This window comes from Oncorhynchus mykiss, chromosome 19 (assembly GCF_013265735.2).
Source record: "Oncorhynchus mykiss isolate Arlee chromosome 19, USDA_OmykA_1.1, whole genome shotgun sequence".
NCBI classification, from domain to species: Eukaryota; Metazoa; Chordata; class Actinopteri; order Salmoniformes; family Salmonidae; genus Oncorhynchus; species Oncorhynchus mykiss.
The window spans coordinates 51,370,775-51,393,753 of NC_048583.1; the positions used below are offsets into that span (position 1 = coordinate 51,370,775).

Sequence of the window (22,979 nt, forward strand, 5' to 3'; positions counted from 1 at the left end):
TACTACTACTACTACTGCTGCTGTTACTACTACTACTACTACTGCTGCTGATGCTGTTACTATTGCTGCTGCTGCTGCTGTTACTACTACTATTGCTACTGTTGTTACTATTACTGCTGCTGCTGCTATTACTGCTGCTGTTACTACTACTACTACTACTGCTGCTGTTACTACTACTACTACTACTACTACTGCTGCTGATGCTGTTACTATTGCTGCTACTACTGCTGTTACTACTACTGCTGCTGTTACTACTACTACTGCTGCTGTTACTACTACTGCTGCTGTTACTACTACTACTACTACTGCTGCTGTTACTACTACTACTACTACTGCTGCTGATGCTGTTACTATTGCTGCTACTACTGCTGTTACTACTACTGCTGCTGTTACTACTACTACTGCTGCTGTTACTACTACTGCTGCTGTTACTACTACTGCTGCTGCTGTTACTACTACTGCTGCTGTTACTACTACTACTGCTGCTGTTACTACTACTACTGCTGTTACTACTACTGCTGCTGTTACTACTACTACTGCTGCTGTTACTACTACTGCTGCTGTTACTACTACTACTGCTGCTGTTACTACTACTGCTGCTGTTACTACTACTGCTGCTGCTGTTACTACTACTGCTGCTGCTGGTGTTACTACTACTGCTGCTGCTGCTGTTACTACTACTGCTGCTGTTACTACTACTGCAACTACTGTTGCTACTGCAACTACTGTTACTACTGCTACTGCTGTTACTACTGCTGCTCCTGCTGCTACTTTTACTACTACTAGTACTGCTGCTACTACTACTACTTCTACTACTACTACTACTACTACTGCTACTACTGCTACTACTGCTATTACTGCTACTACTACTACTAGTAGTACTATTACTGCTACTACTACTACTATTACTGCTACTGTTACTACTACTACTACTGCTACTGTTACTACTACTACTACTTCTACTTCTACTACAACTACTACTACTACTACTACTACTGCTACTGTTACTACTACTACCACTACTTCTACTACTACTATTACTACTACTACTTCTACTACTACTACTGCTACTACCCCTGCTGCTGCTACTCCTGTGGCTACTGCTGCTCTTACTAGGTTTTGACTGTCTGAGTGTACAGAGTGCATGTATGTGTGTGTATGCACATGTATATGTGTGTGTTTGTCTGTGTGTGCATGCACGTAAATGTGTGTTTGTGTGTGTCTTTCTCTATGTGTGTGCATGCATGGGGCGGCAGGTAGCCTAGTGGTTAGAGTGTTGGGCAAGTAACTGAAAGGTTGCTTGATCGAATCCCTGAGCTGACAAGGTAAAACATCTGTTGTTCTGCCCCTGAACAAGGCAGTTAACCCACTGTTCCTAGGCCGTCATTGTAAATAAGAATTTGTTCTTAACTGACTTGCCTAGTTAAATGAAGGTAAAGAGTGTGTGGGTCTTTCTCTCTATGTGTGTGATAGGCTCCATTAAGAAATAAATTAAAAGTGCAATCGCAGTGAGAGAATACAATTCTGTTGTGTTACAGAGGTATGTGAGGCCTCTCTCACACACTTACACTGTGTTTTATAGGACTGCTGCTTCTAACACTTACACTTATAGTACTGTGTTATTGGGCTACGCTGGGTTTTAACACACAAGTTGGGGACACCCGATACTAAGTTGGAGACAGACACCCGATACTAAGTTGGAGACAGACACCCGATACTAAGTTGGAGACAGACACCCGATACTAAGTTGGGGACAGACACCCAATACCCCACTGGCCAAATTAGTCTTCATCAGATACCACACAGCACAGAGGATTGCTTCACCAAAATGTCTCTTGTGTTGCGAAGCCTCTGGCCCAGTAATATAGAAAAGACAACAGACCACACACACACATAATGTAGTGTATACACATGCATGCACACAGCCACGCAGGCACTCACTCACACATGCACAAATGCATGGACACACACACGCACGCACACGCGCACGCACACACGCACGCACGCACACACACACACACACACACACACACACACACACACACACACACACACACACACACACACACACACACACACACACACACACACACACACACACACACACACACACACACACACACACACACACCATATGCATAGTTAGGATAATGGTACGGTCCGATACAAAAATGTATGTGATATGCTAAACGGCAACATGGAATACCATTGTGGAGGGAATAAGTGAATGCCAGTGGGAATACTGTAGGAATACTGTAGGAATACTGTAGGAATACTGTAGGAATACTGTAGGAATATTGTAGGAATACTGTAGGAATATTGTAGGAATACTGTAGGAATACTGTAGGAATAATGTAGGAATATTGTAGGAATACTGTAGGAATACTGTAGGAATACTGTAGGAATACTGTAGGAATACTGTAGGAATAATGTAGGGATATTGTGGGAATACTGTAGGAATATTGTAGGAATACTGTAGGAATATTGTAGGAATACTGTAGGAATATTGTAGGAATACTGTAGGAATACTGTAGGAATACTGTAGGAATATTGTAGGAATAATGTAGGAATATTGTGGGAATACTGTAGGAATATTGTAGGAATACTGTAGGAATACTGTAGGAATAATGTAGGAATATTGTGTGAATACTGTAGGAATACTGTAGGAATACTGTAGGAATACTGTAGGAATAATGTAGGAATATTGTGGGAATACTGTAGGAATATTGTAGGAATACTGTAGGAATACTGTAGGAATACTGTAGGAATATTGTAGGAATACTGTAGGAATACTGTAGGAATACTGTAGGAATAATGTAGGAATATTGTGGGAATACTGTAGGAATATTGTAGGAATACTGTAGGAATACTGTAGGAATAATGTAGCTCTCTGGTGGAACATATGTATGACAGTCCGGAATGCCAGATATTATAATATTAACTACCGTTCAAAAGTTTGGGGTCACTAAGAAATGTCCTTGTTAATGAAAGAAAATAAAAAATTGTCCATTAAAATAACATCAAATTGATCAGAAATACAGTGTAGACATTGTTAATGTTGTAAATGACTATTGTAGCTGTAAATGGCGGATTTCCTATGGAATATCTATGTACAGGGGCCCCTTATCAGCAACCAACACTTCTGTTTTCCAATGGCATGTTGTGTTAGCTAATCCAAGTTTATCATTTTAAAAGGCTAATTGATCAAATCTTCTTGTAATTATGTTAGCACAGCTGAAAACTGTTGTGCTCATTAAAGAAGCAATAAAATTGGCCTTCTTTATACTAGTTGAGTATCTGGAGCATCAACATTTGTGGGTTCGATTACAGTCTCAAAATGGCCAGAAACAAAGACCTTTCTCCTGAAACTTATCAAGAACTGCGCAAACGGGCTCTAACCAGAATAGAAAGAGGAGTGAGCGGCCACGGTGCACAACTGAGCAAGAGGACAAGTACATTAGAGTGTCTAGTTTGAGAAACAGACGCCTCACACATCCTCAACTGGCAGCTTCATTAAATAATACCCGCAAAACACCAGTCTCAACATCAAAAGTGAAGAGGCGGCTCCGGGATGCTGGCCTTCTAGGCAGAGTTCCTCTGTCCAGTGTCTGTGTTATTTTGCTCATCTAAATCTTTTATTTTTATTGGGCAGTCTGAGATATCGCTATTTCATTGCAACTCTGCCTAGAAGGCCAGCATCCCGAAGTCACCTCTTCACTGTTGACGTTGAGACTGGGTCTCGACCCCGTCCTGTGCAACTGGGTACTGGACTTCCTGACGGGCCGCCCCCAGGTGGTGAGGGTAGGTAACAGTATCTCCACCCCACTGATCCTCAACACTGGGGCCCCACAAGGGTGCGTTCTGAGCCCTCTCCTGTACTCCCTGTTCACCCACGACTGCGTGGCCATGCACGCGTCCAACTCAATCATCAAGTTTACAGACAACACAACAGTGGTAGGCTTGATTACCAACAACAATGAGACGGCCTACAGGGAGGAGGTGAGGGCCCTCGGAGTGTGGTGTCAGGAAAATAACCTCACACTCAACGTCAACAAAACAAAGGAGATGATCGTGGACTTCAGGAAACAGCAGAGGGAGAACCCCACTATCTACATAAACGGGACAGTAGTGGAGAAGGTAGTAAGTTTTATGTTCCTCGGCGTACAAATCACGGACAAACTGAATTGGTCCACCCACACAGACAGCGTGGTGAAGAAGGCGCAGCAGCGCCTCTTCAACCTCAGGAGGCTGAAGAAATTTGGCTTGTCACCAAATGCACTCACAAACTTTTACAGATGCACAATTGAGAGCACCTGTCGGGCTGTATCACCGCCTGGTATGGCAACTGCTCCGCCCACAAACGTAAGGCTCTCCAGAGGGTAGTGAGGTCTGCACAACGCATCGCCGGGGGTAAACTACCTGCCCTCCAGGACACCTACACCACCCGATGTCACAGGAAGGCCATAAAGACAACAACGACCCAAGCCACTTCCTGTTCACCCCGCTATCATCCAGAAGGCGAGGTCAGTACAGGTTCATCAAAGCAGGGACCGATCTCAAGGCCATCAGACTGTTAAACAGCCACTACTAACATTGAGTGGCTGCTGCCAACATACTGCCTCAACTCCAGCCACTTTAATAATGGAAAAGTTGAAGTAAAAAATGTATCACTAGCCACTTTAAACAATGCCACTATTATATGTTTACACACCCTACATTACTCATCTCATATGTATATACTGTACTCGATACCATCTACAGCATCTTGCCTATGTCGTTCTGTACCATCACTCATTCATATATTTTTATGTACATATTCTTTCATTCCTTTACACTTGTGTGTATAAGGTAGTTGTTGTGAAATTGTTAGGTTAGATTACTTGTTAGATATTACTGTCATGAATCCCGCCGAAGATGGTGCCTCTTCCTGTTCGGGCGGCGCTCGGCGGCCGTCGTCGCCGGCCTACTAGCTGCCACCGATCCCCTTTTCTGTTTCATTTAGATGTGTCTGATTAATTGCACCTGTTTCGTGTTTAGGTTTTGGTTGTGGCTATTTAAACCCGGTATGTCCGCCTGCTTTTGTGCGGACTTGTTTTTCTGTTTATGGTGTGTGAATATTTTGTGGATTCCTTTTTTCCGAACAGTTTCGTCCTGTTTGTTGGATTGGGTCTTTATGCGCCCTTGTGTGTGTGGCGTGACCGACTCTCTGTTTTTTGGAAATAAAAGATCCACATCTTTGAACTACCCTGCTCTCTGCGCCTGACTCCTCCACCCACTACTTCTAGAAGCCGTTACAGAAGCCCTCACCCACCATAGAGTCAGCAGGAGCAGCGACCACCCCTCTTCCATCGATGGAGGAGCGCGTCCTCCATCACACAGCCGTCCTCCATCGGATCGGTTCGGCGATGGACCTAATGATGGAGAGGATGGAGCGATGGGAGAGGAGTGGTCTCCCGACATCCACCCCAGCTCCCACACAGATGACGCAACCCACTCCTCCAACGTCATCGTTTGGTCCCAGCACGTTGCATCTCGCGCCCCAGAGGGAGTACGATGGAGCGGCGGGTGGGTGCCAAGGTTTTTTGCTCCAGCTTGAGCTCTACCTGGCTACCGTTCGTCTGACTCCCTCGGGTGAGGAGAGTGTGAGCCTCCTCGTCTCCTGTTTGACGGGTAGAGCCCTGGAATGGGCCTACACTATCTGAACGGCCCAGACTAGGACCACTATCCAGAGTTCACCTCCCGTTTTTGGGCCGTGTTCGACCATGCTCCGGAGGGCTGAGTGGCGGGTGAGCGACTGTTTCACCTCAGACAGGAGACGAGGAGCGCGCAAGACTTTGCCTTGGAGTGCTGGACCTTGGCTGCTGGTGCTGAGTGGAATGACAGGGCCCTGATGGACCACTACTGATGCAGCCTCCGGGAGGACGTCCGCAGGGAGCTAGCTTGTCGGGACACCACACTCTCCCTCGACGAGCTTATAGACATGTCGAATCGACTGGACAACCTGCTATCTGCCCGCGGGTGTTCAGAGGGGGTCCTGTCAGTTCCACCTCCCAGCCTTCCCGCTCCAACTCCGATGGAGTTGCGAGGAGCTGCATCTAGGGGGACCGGGGGAGGAGGCTCCTCCTGCACCTACTGTGGCCGGAGAGGACACACTTCGGACCGGTGCTGGAGGAGTCCATCTGGGAGTCAAGATGGCAGGCGGAACACTTCTCGGCCACCCCAGGTGAGTAGGCACCAAACTCACCCAGAGCTCCCTGTTGGTCACATGTTTTTATTTACTTTTTCCCTGCGTTTTTTCCCCCTCTCCAACATAAGGCACTAGTTGATTCAGGCGCAGCTGGGAGTTTTATGGATCGCGGTCTCGCCCCTAAGTTGGAGATTCCGTTGGTGCAGCTAGACCCATCTTTCCCTGTGCACTCCTTAGATAGCTGACCGTTAGGGTCAGGGCTGGTCAGGGAGGCCACGATTCCGCTGGACATGGTAACGCAGGGGGTCATAGGGAACGGATCAGTTTCTACCTTATTGATTCACCTGCGTTTCCAGTGGTGTTGGGGATTCCCTGGCTGGCTATACACAATCCCATTTACTGGAGACAGGGGGTTCTTCAGGGGTGGTCAGAGGAGTGTTCAGATAGGTGTATAGAAGTTTCCATCGGTGCCACGTCGGTGGAGAGTCCAGACCACGTTTCCACTGTGCGCATTCCCCCAGAATATGCCGATTTGGCTATCATATTTTGCAAAAAAAAGGCGACCAAATTACCACCCCATCGACGGGGGATTGCGTGATAAACCTCCAGGAGAACGCTGCACTTCCCAGGAGTCACGTGTACCTATTGTCACAGGAGGAGACGTTGGCTATGGAGACATAGGTCACGGAATCTCTGAGACAGGGGTATATTCGGCTCTCCATGTCACCCGGCTCCTCAAGTTTCTTTTTTGTGAAAAAAAAACGAGGGAGGACTGCGTCCGTGCATTGATTATCGAGGTCTAAATTCGATCACAGTGGAATTTAGTTATCCGCTACCTCTTATCGCTATGGCGGTGGAATCATTCCACGGAGCGCGTTTTTTCACAAAACTGGACCTCAGGAGCGCGTATAATCTGTTGCGTATACGGGAGGGAGACGTTGTAGATCCTTTGTAGATGAGATGCTCAGGGACCTGCACGGGCAGGGTGTGGTGGTATACATTGATGACATCTTGATATATTCTGCCACACCCGCCGCGCATGTTTCCCTGGTACGCAAGGTACTTGGGCGACTGCTGGAGCATGACCTATACGTCAAGGTAGAGAAATGTGTGTTCTCCATACGAGCCATTTCCTTCCTGGGTAATCGCATTTCCACCTTGGGGGTGGTGATGGAGTGGGACCGCGTTAACGCCGTGCGTAATTGGCCGACTCCGACCACGGTAAAGGAGGTGCAGCGGTTTTTAGGGTTTGCCAATTACTACCGGAGGTTTATCCGGGGTTTTGGCCAAGTGGCGGCGCCTATTACCTCACTGCTGAAGGGGGGATCCGGTGCGTTTACAGTGGTCGGCAGATGGAGCTTTCAACCAGTTGAAGGCTCTGTTTACTGATGCGCCCGTGTTGGCCCAGAACTCACTCCGTCACTCCTCCACGAACATGTCAGACCGAAGCTCCTGCGGTGGAGGAGTGGGTACAGCGCTCTAGGGAGACCTGGCAGGCAGTCCAGGACGTTCTCAAGCAGGCCGGTGGATGGCAGAAGAAGAGGGCTGACCGCCACCGCAGTGAGGCCCCTGTGTTCGCACCAGGGGACAGGGTCTGGCTCTTGACCCGAAACCTGCCCCTCCGTCTACCCTGCAGGAAGCTGGGGCCGCAGTGTGTGGGTCCATTTAAAGTCCTGAGGAGGATAAACGAGGTGTGTTATAGATTACAACTTCCCTCTTACTATCGCATTAACCCCTCGTTTCATGTGTCTCTCCTCAGGCCGGTGGTAGCTGGTACCCTACAAGAAGGTGAGGTGCCGGAGGTCCCTCCGCCCCCTCTGGACATCGAGGGGTCCCCGGCGTACACGGTACGAGCTATTCTGGACTCGAGACGCCGGGTGAGGGGCCTGCAGTACCTCGTGGACTGGGAGGGGTACGGTCCAGAGGAGATGTGCTGGGTACCGGTGGGGGACATTTTGGATCCTTCCCTCTTGAAGGACTTCCACCGCCTCCACCCGGATCGCCCTGCGCCTCGCCCTCCGGGTCACCGCGCTGCGGGAGACGCGCGTCGGGGGGATAATGTCACGAATCCCGCCGAAGATGGTGCCTCTTCCTGTTCGGGCGGCGCTCGGTGGTCGTCGTCGCCGGCCTACTAGCTGCCACCGATTCCCTTTTCTGTTTCATTTAGATGTGTCTGATTAATTGCACCTGTTTCGTGTTTAGGTTTTGGTTGTGGCTATTTAAACCCGGTAGGTCCGCCGGCTTTTGGGCGGGCTTGTTTTTCTGTTTTATGGTGTGTGAATATTTTGTGGATTCCTTTTTTCCAAACAGTTTCGTCCTGTTTGTTGGACTTGGTCTTTATGCGCCCTTGTGTGTGTGGTGTGACCGTCTCTCTGTTTTTTGGAAATAAAAGATCCACATCTTTGAACTACCCTGCTCTCTGTGCCTGACACCCACTACCTTTAGAAGCCGTTACAATTTCTGCATGGTCAGAACTAGAAGCACAAGCATTTCGCTACACTCGCATTAACATCTGCTAATCATGTGTATGTGACAACTAAAATGTGATTTTATTTGATTTGCGGGAACTATTTAAAACTTCTTGGCACCCATCCCGTTAGCGGGATCATTTTCGTCAACATCCGCTGAATTGCAGAGCGCCAAATTCAAATTAAATTACTAAAAATATTTAATTTCCATGAAATCACAAGTGCAATATTGCAAAACACAGCTTAGCTTGTTGATAATCCACCTGGCGTGTCATATTTCAAAAAAGCTTTACAGCAAAAGCTATCCAAGTGTTTATGTTTGGGCATCTCTCTCAGCAGACAAAATATTACAAACAGCTAGGTTGGTCACGAAAGTCAGAAAAGCAATAAAATGACCTACCTTTGATGATCTTCGGATGTTTGCACTCACGAGTCTCCCAGTTACACAATAAATGTTCCTTTTGTTAATAAAGATTATTTTTATATCCAAAATACCTCCATTTGGTTGGCGTGTTTTGTTCAGAAATCCACAGGCTCGAGAAGTCACGACGGGGCAGATGAAAATTCCAAATAGTATCCGTAAAGTTCGTAGAAACATGTGAAACGTTTTTTATAATCAATCCTCAGGTTGTTTTTACAATAAATAATCAATCATATTTCAACCGGACCGTAGCTTTTTCAATAGGAGAGAGAGAGATATGTCTGCTCCAAGCTGTTGCGCATGCAAAACTCTGCTGGCACCCAGCCATCCACTGACGCGAAGTGATCGTTCTCGCTCATTTTTCAGAATAAAAGCCTACAACTATGTCTGAAGACTATTCACGCTATGTGGAAGTCATAGAGAAAGGAATCTGGTTGATATCCCATTAAATGGAGGGAAGGCATGCAATGGAACAGAGAGGTTTCAGGAAAAAAGGCACTTCCTGGTTGGGTTTTCCTCAGATTTTCTCCTGCAGTATCAGTTATGTTATACTCACAGACAATATTTTGACTGTTTTGGAAACTTTAGAGTGTTTTCTATCCAATTCTGACAATTATATTCATATTCTAGATTCTGGGCCTGAGAAATAGGCAGTTTCATTTGGGTACATTTTTCATCCAAACCTCAAAATACTGCCCCCTACACTCAAGAGGTTGAAGCTGCCAGTGAAGCTTACAGGCCATTTAGAGCCTGTAATCGAACTCACAAATGCTGACGCTCCAGATACTCAACTAGTTTGAAGAAGGCCAGTTTTATTGCTTCTTTAATTAGCTATGCTAACATAATTGCAAAAGGGTTTTCTAATGATCAATTAGCCTTCTAAAATGATAAACTTGGATTAGCTAACACAATGTGCCATTGAAACACAGGAGTGATGGTTGCTGATAATGGGCCTCTGTACGCCTATGTAGATATTCCATAAAAAATCAGTCGTTTACAGCTACAATAGTCATTTACAACTTTAACAATGTCTACACTGTATTTCTGATCAATCTGATGTTATTTTAATGGACAAAAAAATTAGCTTTTCTTTCAAATACAAGGACATTTCTAAGTGACCCCAAACTTTTGAACGGTAGTGTACATACTAATATTCTTTGTTATTCTGTATTTAGAAGAACAGGGTACAGGGTACTCAATGAACAATGAAAAGGATAGGACTCATGAACAATTGAAAAAAGCCTTATTTAAATCCCTCATCCCTTGTTATCTCCTTGCACTTAGATAACCTGAGCAGAGTACAGGCCATAAACCAACAGCGACAATAACAACCACCGCTTCGGTGTGTGTGTGTATTTGTGTGTAACAGCCGCCCCTCTCAGAAACAAAAACAACCACTTAGGCATGAATAGCAGTGCTTGGGAGCCATCAATATTTCATTCAGGTGTGTCAAGGAATAGAGGAGAAAGAGAGCAGGAGAAAAAAAAAAACATGAAAGTAGGAATGAGGAGGGCAGAGACCTAAATAATCTGAGCAGGTCCATGACTGACGGAGAGAGAGAGAGAGAGAGAGAGAGAGAGAGAGAGAGAGAGAGAGTGTGCTAAGAAACAGAATGTGTGCATGTGTGTAGTATTTGTGTGTGTAGCATATGTGTGTGCTTGTGTTCGACAGGGGAGCAAAGGCCCAGTGTAGGTGTAGCAAAGGGGACTTGAGCAGAGTGTTCTGTGTGCAGTCACAACCTCTGACACACCAGCCTAATCTGGAGTTTAAATCAATGATGTGTCCAAAACCATAATTGCCGCTGCTAAACTGCTTCAACTGCAATATGCTTTCAGCAGAAGCCTATTCGCAGCAGAATCACGCCGTGTGTGTGTGCGTGTGTGTGTGTGTGTAACACCATGGGTTGGATTAAAAACCAGTGTCTGAGTGAACACACGTCCGCAGCAGAAAGTGCCACTCACATTGTTACGCCTCTCGTCTAGGACGACACACACACACACACACACGCACACGCACACACACACACACACACACACACACACACACACACACACACACACACACACACACACACACACACACACACACACACACACACACACACACACACACGCTAGTGTTAATCAGAAAATATGGAGAACCTTACAACATATCATGCAGTCTAATTCAGAGATATATTATCAGTATTAGTACATACTGAAAGTATTTTACAGTAAAAATAATGGTCGTGTCCCAAATCTGTTTGCCTACTACTTACTGAAACTGTATACTGTGTACTATTCTTACTGTTTGGTAAAAACAAATGCAGTCTAGCTCTGATGCCACCTTATTGAGGGAAATATATGATATGTGGTTGTCCCACCTATCTATCTTCAGATGAATGCAGTAACTGTTCTGGGCAAGAGCATCTGCTCAGTGACTAAAATGTAAAATGTAAAATGTAAATTGTCAACTGTTGCCAGATACATGTGCGTCTCGAAAGGTGATTCTCTTCCTCAATAGTGTGCAGTGAATTCTACTAGATGAAAAGCCAAAATGAGTACGACATCCTGGCATTTGAAGGCATACTCAAATTGTAAAATTTCACATACTATAAAACGTTCTATTTTCGTGTACCCAAAATGCTTACTATTTAGATCACAAGTATGGGTATTTGGACATGGCCTGTGTCTAGTTAGTTAGTTAGTGTCCTGGGATGCAACCTCAGACTTAAACTAGGTCTTCAGCGTACGACTGAATGTAGCTTCCTGTTTTACCACGTACGGTAAGAACAGATGACTGGGAACATTTACTACCTGAGAAATACAAAACAAATCATACACAGTCTTCAAGAACAGAACCTTCTCCACACACACCACCACCCTACAATTAGTCTGATTACTGACACAATGAGGCGGGGTAGACACTTAACAAATTGGTCCCCTACTACCCCAGTTACTCTGTCTGTCTATGTCTCTGTGTGTGTGTGTGTGTGTGTGTGTGTGTGTGTGTGTGTGTGTGTGTGTGTGTGTGTGTGTGTGTGTGTGTGTGTGTGTGTGTGTGTGTGTGTGTGTGTGTGTGTCACTTGCATAGAGCGAGTTATTCTGAAAGATGATTGGCCGTGTAACGTTGCCCTGGGCCAATTACCTCCTGACTCTGCCGAGAGAGCTAATTACACACTGTTTAGCCTTAGCATTTAGCTCTAGGTGTGTGTGTGTGTGTGTGTGTGTGTGTGTGTGTGTGTGTGTGTGTGTGTGTGTGTGTGTGTGTGTGTGTGTGTGTGTATGTGTGTGTGTGTGTATGTATGTGTGTGTGTGTGTGTGTGTGTGTGTGTGTGTGACCTCCTGCTCAGCACTTTTCTATTCTTCTCCGTGTGTTGTGAATTGATCCTAGTGAATTAAACAATAGCAGCAAGAATAAAATATAGTGTAGTATAAAATAAATGTAGTGTTAGCTCTCTGTAGTGTTAGCTCTATATGGCTTTAGCTCTCTATAGTGTTAGCTCTATATGGCGTTAGTTCTCTGTAGTGTTAGCTCTCTGTTGTGTTAGCTCTATATGGCGTTAGTTCTCTGTAGTGTTAGCTCTATATGGCATTAGTTCTCTGTAGTGTTAGCTCTATATGGCGTTAGTTCTCTGTAGTGTTAGCTCTATATGGCATTAGTTCTCTGTGGTGTTAGCTCTATATGGCTTTAGCTCTCTGTAGTGTTAGCTCTCTGTAGTGTTAGCTCTATATGGCGTTAGTTCTCTGTAGTGTTAGCTCTATATGACGTTAGCTCTCTGTAGTGTTAGCTCTATATGGTGTTAGCTCTATATGGCGTTAGTTCTCTGTAGTGTTAGCTCTATATGGCTTTAGCTCTCTGTAGTGTTAGCTCTATATGGTGTTAGTTCTCTGTAGTGTTAGTTCTATATGGCGTTAGCTCTCTGTAGTGTTAGCTCTATATGGTGTTAGTTCTCTGTAGTGTTAGTTCTCTGTAGTGTTAGCTCTATATGGCGTTAGCTCTCTGTAGTGTTAGTTCTCTGTAGTGTTAGCTCTATATGGCGTTAGTTCTCTGTAGTGTTGGCTCTATATGGCGTTAGTTCTCTGTAGTGTTAGCTCTATATGGCATTAGTTCTCTGTAGTGTTAGCTCTATATGGCGTTAGTTCTCTGTAGTGTTAGCTCTATATGGCGTTAGTTCTCTGTAGTGTTAGCTCTATATGGGGTTAGCTCTCTGTAGTGTTAGCTCTCTATAGCGTTAGTTCTCTGTAGTGTTAGCTCTATATGGCGTTAGTTCTCTGTAGTGTTAGCTCTATATGGCGTTAGCTCTCTATGGCGTTAGCTCTCTGTAGTGTTAGCTCTATATGGCGTTAGTTCTCTGTAGTGTTAGCTCTATATGGCGTTAGTTCTCTGTAGTGTTAGCTCTATATGGCGTTAGTTCTCTGTAGTGTTAGCTCTCTGTAGTGTTAGCTCTATATGGCGTTAGTTCTCTGTAGTGTTAGTTCTCTGTAGTGTTAGCTCTATATGGCGTTAGCTCTCTGTAGTGTTAGTTCTCTGTAGTGTTAGCTCTATATGGCGTTAGTTCTCTGTAGTGTTAGCTCTATATGGTGTTAGCTCTCTGTAGTGTTAGCTCTATATGGCGTTACTTCTCTGTAGTGTTAGCTCTATATGGCGTTAGTTCTCTGTAGTGTTAGCTCTATATGGCGTTAGTTCTCTGTAGTGTTAGCTCTATATGGCATTAGTTCTCTGTAGTGTTAGCTCTATATGGCGTTAGTTCTCTGTAGTGTTAGCTTTCTACTTAGTCCTAGAGGCCAAGCTAAGTGAGAAGCTGCATTGCACCCCCCCCCCCCCACCCCTCCTACCAAAACACATCTCAAGAGCCCAATTAAATTCACCCCCCTTCTTGCCGAAGTGTGCACACCCTCACCTGCCATAAAGGATTTAAAGGAATTGGGTTTGTGGACGGAGTGTTTACATACTCCACCAATCCAATTCCACCAATCTGAATGGGGCTTCTGTGACAGTGTGAGTTCCTGCTTCCCATGGGTCTCTTTATCTACATCAGTGTGTTAATTAATAAGTTCAAAACCCCACTGAGACATGACAGTCACAGCAGACAGCAGAGTGGAGCAGACAGCAGAGTGTGTGTTTGTGTGTGTGTGTATATGTGTGTGGTTGTGTGTGTGTGTGTGTGTGTGTGTGTGTGTGTTTGTCTGTGTATGTGTGTAACCTGCCAGTCTGTGTTAGGCTGGACTGATCCTCCATTAGCCAGAGACAGCAGTTTCCTTAATGCAGACAACACACTCAAAACCTGTCAACCACACACACACACACACACACACACACACACACACACACACAACCACACACACACACACACACACACACACACACACACACACACACACACACACACACACACACACACACACACACACACACAGGAAAACACACTTCCCATCCACAAAGTATTAGTTCACCGTTTTATGTGTATGTATCTAAAATAAAAACAACTTTCAACTTCAACATATTCACCCCTCCAACAAACATAAATCAATAAAGTGTTCAAAGAAGACTATAACACCATGAGGTTTGTTATAATTGACAAATTAATCACAATCAGAAAGATGAAACAAAACACTTAAAAGCAGTCAGCTGAATTAGAAGTTAATGCAATGACACAATGACACCCACTGACCTGACCCTGTGAGAGAGGAATGGAAAGAGACATGGAGGAGGAAGAAAGAGGGGATGAAAAGAGTGAGAGGGGTATAGAAAGGGGGATGGAGAGAGGGAGTGAGGGAGTAGGGGGAGAGAGATGTAGAGAGAGGGGGATGGAGAGAGGGAGTGAGGGAGTAGGGAGAGAGAGAGATGTAGAGAGAGGGGGATGGAAAGAGGGAGTGAAGGAGTAGGGAGAGAGAGATGGAGCGAGAGGGGGGTGGAGAGAGGGAGTGAGGGAGTAGGGAGAGAGAGATGTAGAGAGAGGGGATGGAGAGAGGGAGTGAGGGAGTAGGGAGAGAGAGAGATGTAGAGAGAGGGGGATGGAGAGAGGGAGTGAGGGAGTAGGGAGAGAAAGAGAGAGATGTAGAGAGAGGAGGATGGAGAGAGGGAGTGAGGGAGTAGGGAGAGAGAGAGATGTAGAGAGAGGGGGATTGGAGTGAGGGAGTGAGGGAGTGAGGGAGGTAGATGGAGGAGATAAATATAGGGGAAAGGATGGGAGAGAGAGTTAGAGGGGGAGGAAGAGAAGGAGTGAGAGATGGGAGAGAGAAAAGTATAGAGAGAGGGGGAAGGAGAGAGGGAGATGGAGGAGGAAGAGAAGTGGTTGTGACAGGGGTGTTGGGGTGTGGTGCTCTTGGAGTGGCTGTCTAACAAGGTGCTGAGCAGAGAGAGCCCTGGGAAGTCGACGCTCTCTTACCCCCCAAGATTAGACAGCATCCCTCAGCCACAGCATGCCGGCTACACGCCCACAACATGCTAGCCACATGCCTAGGACACGGGGGCTACACTGGAATGGCACGGGGGACAGGCAAAGCTACCAAAACATGTCCGTCTGCATGTCAACCCTCATGTCTGTCACTGTCTCTCTCTCGTTCTCTCTCGCTCTCTCTCTGTTTCTCCGTCTGTAACTCATGTCTGTCACTGTCTCTCTCTCGTTCTCGCTCTCTCTCTGTTTCTCCGTCTGTAACTCATGTCTGTCACTGTCTCTCTCTTGTTCTCGCTCTTTCTCTGTTTCTCTGTCTGTAACTCATGTCTGTCCCTGTCGCTCTCTCTCTCGCGCTCTCTCTCTGTTTCTCCGTCTGTAACTCATGTCTGGCCCCCTCTTTCTTCCAATCGTTGAATCCTCTCTCTCCATCTGTCTAAGGCCTTCCTCCCACCTAAACATCTCTTCATGTCAGAACAAATTGGCCTAGTCTCACATCTCTCTCAGCCTGTCTGTCCCCATTCAACCGGAGAGAGGGAGAGAGGCGAGGGAAGGGGAGGAGAGGGAGAGAGGAACAACAAGATATAAGACAGGAAGGAGGAAAAGAGAAAGAGAAAGATAGAGAAAGGAAAAAGTGGGATAGAGATGTGGGTAAAGGGCAGAAAACAAGATAGAAAACGAATATGATACGTAGAGAGAGACAGATGGATAGATGGAGTGTAGGAAGAAGGAGGAGGGGATGTTGAGGAGGGGTCTGCTCCAGTTGAGAAGGAGAGTTGTGGTTTTGAGAGAAAATAGGGCTCGACCATAAGGCTTTATAGCAGAGACCATCTTCTCCCCCATCAGGCCTTAAAGCAGAGACGATCTTCTCTCTCCATCAGGATTTATAGAAGAGACCATCTTCTCTCTCCATCAGGCCTTAAAGCAGAGACCATCTTCTCTCTCCATCAGGATTTATAGAAGAGACCATCTTCTCTCTCCATCAGGCCTTAAAGCAGAGACCCCACTATCTCCCTCAACATCTCTCTCCCCCACTCTCTCTCTCTGTCTCTCTCCCCCACTCTCTCTCTGTCTCTCTCCCCCACTCTCTCTCTCTGTCTCCCTCCCCCACTCTCCCCTCTACGTCTCTCTGCCCCACTCTCTCTCTCTCTGTCTCTCTCCCCCACTCTCTCTCTCTCCATCTCTCTCCCCCACTCTCTCCCTCTATGTCTCTCTCCGCACTCTCTCTCTCTCTGTCTCACTCCCCCAATCTCTCCCTCTATGTCTCTCTCCCCCACTCTATCTCTCTCTCTCTCTCTCTCTCTCTCCATCTCTCTCCCCCACTCTCTGTCTCTCTCCCCCACTCTCTCTCTCAACGGCTCTCTCCCCCACTCTCTCCCTCTATGTCTCTCTCCCCCACTCTCTCTCTGTCTCTCCCCCACTCTCTCCCTTTACGTCTTTCTCCCCCACTCTCTCCCTCACTGTCTCCCTGTAAGTCTCTCTTCCCCACTTGCTCCCTCTACATCTCTCTCTCTCTGTGTTGTTACTGTGCATTAGTAGGGAACAGTCTGACAGGGCACCCTGCTGTCTTCAGCTCCAGGGGTCCCTGCTCAGCTCCACACGTACATGACCTCTCTTTCCTCACTCCTCTCCTCCATTTGAAGGTCTCAACTCAGAACTCTCCTCCCCTCATTTACTTTTTCCTCCACCACTTTCTCTCTCTCATAGGCTGTAGAAAGGTTTTGGTAAGTGTGTGTGTGTCTATTGACAGGGGGATCGTTAAGGCTAAGGCGTTGTCTGTGCTTCCCAGCCGAAGCTTGTGATAATCATTCCCAGCCGAAGCTTGTGGTAATCATTCCCAGCCGAAGCTTGTGATAATCATTCCCAGCCGAAGCTTGTGATAATCATTCCCAGCCGAAGCTTGTGATAATCATTCCCAGCCGAAGCTTGTGATAATCATTCCCAGCCGAAGCTTGTGGTAATCATTCCCAGCCGAAGCTTGTGATAATCATTCCCAGCCGAAGCTTGTGATAATCATTCCCAGCCGAAGCTTGTGATAATCATTCCCAGCCAAAGCTTGTGGTAATCATTCCCAGCCGAAGCTTGTGATAATCATTCCCAGCTGAAGCTTGTGATAATCATTCCCAGCCGAAGCTTGTGATAATCATTCCCAGCCGAAGCTTGTGGTAATCATTCCCAGCCGAAGCTTGTGATAATCATTCCCAGCCGAAGCTTGTGATAATCATTCCCAGCCGAAGCTTGTGATAATCATTCCCAGCCGAAGCTTGTGGTAATCATTCCCAGCCGAAGCTTGTGGTAATCATTCCCAGCCGAAGCTTGTGATAATCATTCCCAGACGAAGCTTGTGATAATCATTCCCAGCCGAAGCTTGTGGTAATCATTCCCAGCCGAAGCTTGTGGTAATCATTCCCAGCCGAAGCTTGTGGTAGATTAAACCTCCCTTCCTGGTCCTCAGTCCAGCTCTCTCTCTCACACACACACACACACACACACACACACACACACACACACACACACACACACACACACAGAGAGAGAGAGAATGACGGAGTAGCAGAGCAGTGAGGAGATTAGATAAATGGGCAAGAAAGCTTGAATCTTCTCAATCCATATTCATTCTCCTGAGCTTCCTCCAGCCCTCCTATCGCACATTCAAATACGTTGTCTTTGCTCCCTTGTTAAACACACACACTCTCTTTTTCTTCCCTAATGCACCTGTGATGGCAAATTGATCTCTCTCTCTCTCTCTCTCTCTCTCTCTCTCTCTCTCTCTCATTTGGATCAGTAAATTGAATGGGTCTGCAGGGTCAGACAGCTGAAACATCTCAGTCAGAACAATGACACCTTTATCACAGCTGAAACATCTCTGTCAGAACAATGACACCTTTATCACAGCTGAAACATCTCAGTCAGAACAATGACACCTTTATCACAGCTGAAACATCTCCGTCAGAACAATGACACCTTTATCACAGCTGAAACATCTCCGTCAGAACAATGACACCTTTAACACAGCTGAAACATCTGTCAGAACAATGACACCTTTATCACAGCTGAAACATCTCCGTCAGAACAATGACACCTTTATCACAGCTGAAACATCTCAGTCAGAACAATGACAACTTTATCACAGCTGAAACATCTCAGTCAGAACAATGACACCTTTATCACAGCTGAAACATCTCAGTCAGAACAATGACACCTTTGTCACAGCTGAAACATCTCAGTCAGAACAATGACAACTTTATCACAGCACCTCTAACTAGCAAACATAGACAAGTCCTCTATCAGTCACAGTTACAAATAAAGCATTCATATTCACTAGGTCTCAACTCAGTCACAAACCTAATTCAGAATGTTTTTGTGTGTCTCTGTGTGTATATCAGTGGCGGTTGATGCTGTTTAAGATCAGGAAGGCCAATATGATTTTGAATGAGCATGGCCTTATTTCTATTACAGCATATTGGATGACTGTCCTTCATATTGATTTCGCCCAGCTCAATGTAACATTGATAGGTTTAGGCTACTACATGATAATCAATTTTCCTTTTACCCATCATGAGGTTGCTACAATCTAGCCTACGAATGGCAATTTACAACGTAGGTGCACAGGTCGAGAGAAAATGCTGAGTAATCAAGGTGACAGATAGTGACAATTTCAATACCGCCTTGGACACTCTTGCCTGCATCTAGTTGATGCAGGGTGTAATCTGCAGTCCAAACCGTTGCTGTTTCTATTTGACAAATTTAGGCATGTTTATCACTGTTTAAGAAACATTTTTCAACAGAATTGGCGGAATGAATACACCCCTGATCATCTGCAAACGCAGTTCACCTTCATAGCAGCCACATACAAACAGCATCATCACTTTGCTCGTTGGATACTTCCTTCTCGTGTCTAGGCACTCTTATGGACTTCAGTGCACAACAAAACAGTGTCTGTGACCAGGCAAAAAAAACTTTCCAAGTCAAGCCTTCATACCATAATCACTAACCACTATACACAGCATACATTGTTGTGTCAATCTAGTACAGCTAGTGTACAGTCAGCAAGCAGTTTAGCAGTTACACTGGCGGGCCCCGGTGGCAATAACATTTATTTAAAAAAAATGAAAAGCTTACCTTGCCTTGAAAGGGTTCCAGTGTTTTGGATAACCATAGCCAGCTAGCTAACATAGCATCCCTCTGTTTGAGCAGGGTGTATGAGTAGGCCAAACAGCTAACTGAATTCACAAGCTAGGTAAGTTAGAGTGAAAGTTTTAAAAAATTATATGAAATATAGCTCTCTCTCTCTCACACACACACTCTCTCTTTCTTGCTTCTCCTTTAATGTTGAATAAATGAATTTGTTCAAAACTGTTCAACTATTGTCTTTCTCTCTTTGAGTCAACTACTCACCACATTTTATGCTTATTCTTTCAGTACTTGTTTCTCTGATCCTTTGATTGGGTATACAGCATTTTTTCCCACTGATGCGGACAGTCCTCCCCTTCCTCTGAGCCTCCACTGGTGTGTATGCTTGCAGGTATGTGTCTCTTCATTGTATGTGTCTCAGTGAGGTGGGAATAGGGCTGTATGTGTGTTTACAAACTGCTTACATGAACTCTCTAGGCTGTCACTTTGCCAATAATGCCTTAGTCAATGGGGATTTCACACCTGTCACTCATAGAGAGTCAAAACGGCTTCTTATGGAACCACAGACAGGCTGGGGCACAACAGTGACTTCTGGTATGCCCTAAAAACACATACTGTACACTCGCATTCAATAGACGTGATTTATGATTTTAATTTGATTTATTTCCTTCGATTTGGAAATTTGAAGTGTGATTTGATGATTTCAGTGATATCAATATTTAATGTGAGATTTCACGATTTGACTATTGGGATGTTGCCTTTAAAATCCTGGGCCCTGTGTAAATTGATGGGTTGGCTTGACACCATTGTACTAAGACGTTACATTTAACAGTTCCAGAAACATAAAATGCAGTATAATCAAATAATACAGGTCTAGGAGCCCAGCATCTCCAACTGTCTCTGTCTCCTGCACTCCCATCTCTCTCTCTCTCTCGCTAATAAACTTGAAGACAGTTCAGCAATCTCACAACCGTGTGTGTGTGTATGTTTGTGAGTGTGTATGTGTGTATGTGAGTGTGTATGTGTGTGTGAGTGTGTATGTGTGTGTGAGTGTGTATGTGAGTGTGAGTGTGTATGTGAGTGTGTATGTGTGTGTGAGTGTGTATGTGTGTGTGAGTGTGTGTGTGAGTGTGTACGTGTGTGTGAGTGTGTGTGTATGTGAGTGTGTATGTGTGTATGTGAGTGTGTATGTGTGTGTGAGTGTGTATGTGTGTGTGAGTGTGTATGTGAGTGTGAGTGTGTATGTGAGTGTGTATGTGTGTGTGAGTGTGTATGTGAGTGTGTATGTGTGTGTGAGTGTGTATGTGTGTGTGAGTGTGTGTGTGTGTGAGTGTGTACGTGTGTTCACTGCATTTATGGATGATGCCATCTTCCTGTACTAAATCTTTACCAGAATAAAGCAAAATATACAATGGAATGGTTCAAAAATAAACATATCCAGGTGTTAGAATGGCCAAGTCAAAGTCCAGACCTGAATCCAATCGAGAATCTGTGGAAAGAAATGAAAACTGCTGTTCACAAATGCTCTCCATCCAACCTCACTGAGCTCGAGCTGTTTTGCAAGGAGGAATGGGAAAAAATTTCAGTCTCTCGATGTGCAAAACTGATAGAGACATACCCCAAGCGACGTACAGCTGTAATCACAGCAAAAGGTGGCGCTACAAAGTATTAACTTAAGGGGGCTGAATAATTTTGCACGCCCAATTTTTCAGTTTTTGATTTGTTAAAAAAGTTTGAAATATCCAATAAATGTCGTTCCACTTCATGATTGTGTCCCACTTGTTGTTGATTCTTCACAAAAAAATACAGTTTTATATCTTTATGTTTGAAGCCTGAAATGTGGCAAAAGGTCGGAAAGGTCAAGGGGGCCGAATACTTTCGCAAGGCACTGTATATAACTGGTTAGCTGCAGAGTAAAAACCTACAAACGTGTATATATACGTTTATTTAAACACACAGAGACAAACACACTCCCTCACAATGAATCCCCAGGACACCCAAACATCTCTCCATCTCTCCACTCCTTTTGGATCTCAGCTGTAGGTCAGCTGTAGGTCTCTCACTCACTCACTCACTCCCCCCCCTATCTCCCCCTCTCTTTCCCCCTCTCTCTCTCTCTCTCCCTCTCTCCCTCTTTCCCTCCCTCTTCCTCGCTCCAAAGTTACTCAAGCACAACTAAGCCTGAGTTAGGGCCCCAATGAGAGTGGTTACAGCAATCAGAATGTTTCACACTGTGTGATGGTCTTAAAAGGTCGTGGGATCACACACCTCCCTGCTTCTCAGCTGCTCAACACCTCTTCTACTAGCATCACCATCACTGTAGAAATCACAGTTACAATAACTACTCTCCCTACATCAGGGGCAGTACTTGTATGTATCAAGCGTCTCAAAGTAGGAGTGCTGATCTAGGATCAAGGCCTCCTTGTCCCTGTAAATTAATTAATGTGATGTAAAAGTCAAAACTGATCCTAAATCATCTGGTTTACTCTAAGAAGCTTGACACAGTCCCAAATACAAACTGTCAATGACAAAACTGAGTACTGATATGTGTCATATGCTGTGGCTTGTGTTTTGTCAATGACAAACCTGAGTACTGATATGTGTCATATGCTGTGGCTCGTGTTTTGTCAATGACAAACCTGAGTACTGATATGTGTCATATGCTGTGGCTCGTGTTTTGTCAATGACAAACCTGAGTACTGATATGTGTCATATGCTGTGGCTCGTGTTTTGTCAATGACAAACCTGAGTACTGATATGTGTCATATGCTGTGGCTCGTGTTTTGTCAATGACAAACCTGAGTACTGATATGTGTCATATGCTGTGGCTCGTGTTTTGAATAGTGAGTGAATTTAGACTAGGCTGTTCACTCCCTTTAATGCGGCAAAGCGGTGGTGCTATCCATTTCACCACAACGGACGGAGTAACTTTGCACCAAAGTGAATGACACATACACACATGCAGAGTGTAGGAGCAGGGGATAGAAATGAATTCAGCAGACTACATTATCAATCCCACCTCACTCCCCTGCCAAAGAAATGGTCACTGAAATCAACACAGCGAAATCCTGGATACACACACACACACACACACACGCACGCACGCACACACACACACACACACACACACACATACACACACACACACACACACACACACACACACACACACACGCGCACACGCACACACATACATCAGGAGGAAGAATGGGATGTGTATAAATATACATCAGATATGAGTCCAGAGGATAAACCTGCCTTGACACTCCCTCCCTTCCCTTGATACACTCCCTCCCTTCCCTTGATACACTCCCTCCCTTCCCTTGATACACTCCCTCCCTTCCCTTGATACACTCCCTCCCTTCCCTTGATACACTCGCTCCCTTCCCTTGA

The 22,979-nt window shown here is 45.4% G+C and overlaps 1 protein-coding gene across 1 annotated transcript in view; it reads right to left on the bottom strand.

The window, feature by feature from the left end:
- LOC110498090 (estrogen-related receptor gamma) overlaps positions 1-22,979 on the bottom strand; it is a 290,644-nt gene that overhangs the window by 185,718 nt on the left and 81,947 nt on the right. The window lies entirely within an intron of this gene.